This window comes from Palaemon carinicauda, chromosome 4 (assembly GCF_036898095.1).
Source record: "Palaemon carinicauda isolate YSFRI2023 chromosome 4, ASM3689809v2, whole genome shotgun sequence".
Taxonomy (NCBI): Eukaryota; Metazoa; Arthropoda; class Malacostraca; order Decapoda; family Palaemonidae; genus Palaemon; species Palaemon carinicauda.
The window spans coordinates 53780842-53784049 of record NC_090728.1 but is presented as its reverse complement, the minus strand read 5'-3'; the positions used below and the strand labels follow the sequence as shown (position 1 = coordinate 53784049).

The window sequence follows — 3208 nt, the reverse complement described above, 5'->3', positions numbered from 1 at the left end:
ACGTTCTCCAACGCTTCTGAAGGAACATGGTTCGCCAGCTACTAGCTCGCCATCGCCCACCTGCGCATGCTGCTCGCCATCGCGCGATCGCCCACCTGCGCATCCTGCTCGCCATCGCGCGATCGCCCACCTGCGCATCCTGCTCGCCATCGCGCGATCGCCCACCTGCGCATGCTGCTCGCCATCGCGCGATCGCCCACCTGCGCATGCTGCTCGCCATCGCTCGCCAACGCGTCGACATGCCACAACGCGCCATTGCCAACCTGCGCGTTAGCGCTCACCAGCTCACCACCGATCGCCTGTTGATCCATATCGCCAGCGGTCTTCCTCGCCAACGCGGCAGCGCGTTTCCTCGCCATCGCGCTAACGCTTGCGTTTGCCGCCTCGGACTCGTGCTCATTCACCTGCCCACCCTCGCGACCGCTCGCCCACGCGACCGTTGCGACCGTTCGCCTGCGCGCCCGCGCGACCGTTCGCCCGTGCGACCGCTTGCCTGCGCGCCCACACGCCCACGTGCCTGCACGTCTAGGCTCATGCGCGTCCGCGCACATGATCTCCAATGTTCGCCCGCGCGCGAACCAACGGTATTCCATCGCGCGGACGGACGGTGTTCCGTCGCGCGGACGGACGGTGTTCCGTCGCGCGGACGGACGGTGTTCCGTCGCGCGGACGGACGGTGTTCCGTCGCGCGGACGGACGGTGTTCCGTCGCGCGGACGGACGGTGTTCCGTCGCGCGGACGGACGGTGTTCCGTCGCGCGGACGGACGGTGTTCCGTCGCGCGGACGGACGGTGTTCCGTCGCGCGGACGGACGGTGTTCCGTCGCGCGGACGGACGGTGCTCCGTCGCGCGAACCGACGGTGCTCCGTCGCGCGAACCGACGGTGCTCCGTCGCGCGAACCGACGGTGCTCCGTCGCGCGAACCGACGGTGCTCCGTCGCGCGAACCGACGGTGCTCCGTCGCGCGAACCGACGGTGCTCCGTCGCGCGAACCGACGGTGCTCCGTCGCGCGAACCGACGGTGCTCCGTCGCGCGAACCGACGGTGTTCCGTCGCTCGAACTTACAGTATTTCTTCGCACGAACGTCGGCTTAATTCTTGCAGTATCCATTGCTCGTCTATGGGTTATCGCTCGCCGACCACCAGCTCTCGCCCTTCCTACCACGCTCGCCCTCCTTCTGCGCTCCTTCGCTCACCTTCGTTTGCGTTCCTGCGTGACCGTGCATGGGCGCTTCCACGTTCGCCCACGCGCAAATCTTTGAATTACCATCGCGCGAGCTCCAGGGCGATTGCGACCATGATTCCCATTGGGGTTTTCGCAGCACGGCCAGCCTGGCGAGTTCTTCTGGAGCGTATTTCCAGAACACGGCCTCACCCCGTAAACGCAGAGCATGACACTTGCAAGAATAGGAAGAAACTTCAGGGAGGTCTGAGCAACACTCCTCTTTCCAGAACCTGGGTTAGCCCTTCCCCGTCATTCCCTGGAAGGATTTTTGGTGGGGGGCTTTCCGTTCGAGGTTTCTCCATCGGCCAAGGGGTGACTGCTTACCCCTTCCTCTGGGGGCTTACCAGGTCCTTTCCCTCCTCGGTTACGGCCCGAGGTTTGGTTCAAGGAAGCTACAGGAAGATCATGGGTACTTTCCTCCTCTCTGGCTCAGGCACCTTGGCCTTTCGTCGTTAAGTATCTAACTTGCGGACAAGCTCGATGTTGTACCATCTGGACGCGCTGACTGAGGGCTTCCTTCGGGTGTCTCATCTGTGGATGTCAACAACCTCAGGCACCCTTCCATCCTTGAGAAGAATTTGTTTGTGCCCAAGGACAGAGACTTAGACAGCGGCTGTGCGGAGGAAATCGACTTCGGTTTTCACTCCTCCAAGGCGCTTTCTTCCAGACTCTGCAGGGCTCCAGCGCCCTTTTCTTTCAACCACGTCGGCCTAAGTTATCGGCTACGACAACTGGGACAAGGTGTCCAATTGCAGTTTCCTCCTGTCAGGAACAGATGGCACGGGAGGCTCCCCCGGGGGGGCATAGTCCTAAAAGGAGCGGCAGAGTTCACGAACTCTAGGATTGCAGGTTTCTCGCTGGGAAGATGCTTAAGGTTACTCATCCGGATGACAGCTTCCCGATGCCCATTCCCGCACAATCTCTGTGATCAGCCAAGGATATCGCGCCTGCCGTCTCTGTCAGCGAATTCAGTGTCTCTGAACCTCTATGCCATAGCGTCAGCAAGAGTTGCCCGGTTGGGCAGAATGATCCATACCTTAGGCGAAGGTCCTCCATAGGATCATCGACGGCTTCACCCCCGGCCTCTTCAGTCGATCCTTTCTTGTAAGGAAGGATCTGAGAGGGGAGTTCCGTAGTCGACCTCTCAGCCCTGATCAAGTTTGTCGAACAAACTTCGGCCAGCGTAGAACAGCAGAATCGATCAGACTGGTAACGAGGCGACAGGACTCCTTAAACCCTGGATCGGAAGGACGGGTACTTTCAGTTTCCATTCCATCCATCTTCCAGGGAGCTCGTGGAATTCAGCCTAGACTGCAAGTATTCCTGCTTATGATGCAGTGTGGCTATCCCGCCGTGGCATAGCAGGTTTTTTTTCCCCAGAGAACTCTCCCTGCTTTCCTCATGGCCGCTCAGGTGCAGGCTTCCGCCTTCTTCGCTTTTTGGAGGGCTGGTCAACTCCGGTAGGCTCGGGTTCGACCTTCTTCAGCGCCGGGACAAGCTTTCGGATGCTTACCATGAGTGTGGGTTCATGGTATTTTGCTTGGAGCCTTCTCTTCTTCTGCCTCAACATCTGGAGTATCTGGCCATGATATTGAGTCAACGGCCTTACCACGTTGGAAACCCCGCTTCTCGTCCGTCCAGCGAGGTTAAGCAACGTCGGTTCTGGTCGGTACTTGGATGGGTGACCACCTGGGGACACCAGATTCTGTTGCCACATCCTCCGAGCCTTCCTTTCAGTTGACTGTGGCAAAACTGAGGAGAGTCGCAGGACCTGTTCTCAGTCAAGCAGAGCTTTCAGCCCTACCTTGAAACGTTTCCTTGTTCTCCTTTCCTCATTGACCCGTCTATAGTCCGAACGGTCGCCTCAGGATAAGTTCCATGTGGGGCGGTCCAAGTTCCGGTGGTTTCAGGCAACGTTTAACCGGACTTCCTGGCCCCTATGGGACCAGCGGGACTATTAGACCTGCAATGGGTGTTGACCTA

General features: G+C 59.5%; 1 pseudogene; it reads left to right on the top strand.

The window, feature by feature from the left end:
* The first annotated feature begins 2820 nt into the window (after positions 1–2820).
* On the top strand, positions 2821–2939 carry LOC137640343 (5S ribosomal RNA; annotated as a pseudogene).
* The last annotated feature ends 269 nt before the right edge of the window (positions 2940–3208 follow it).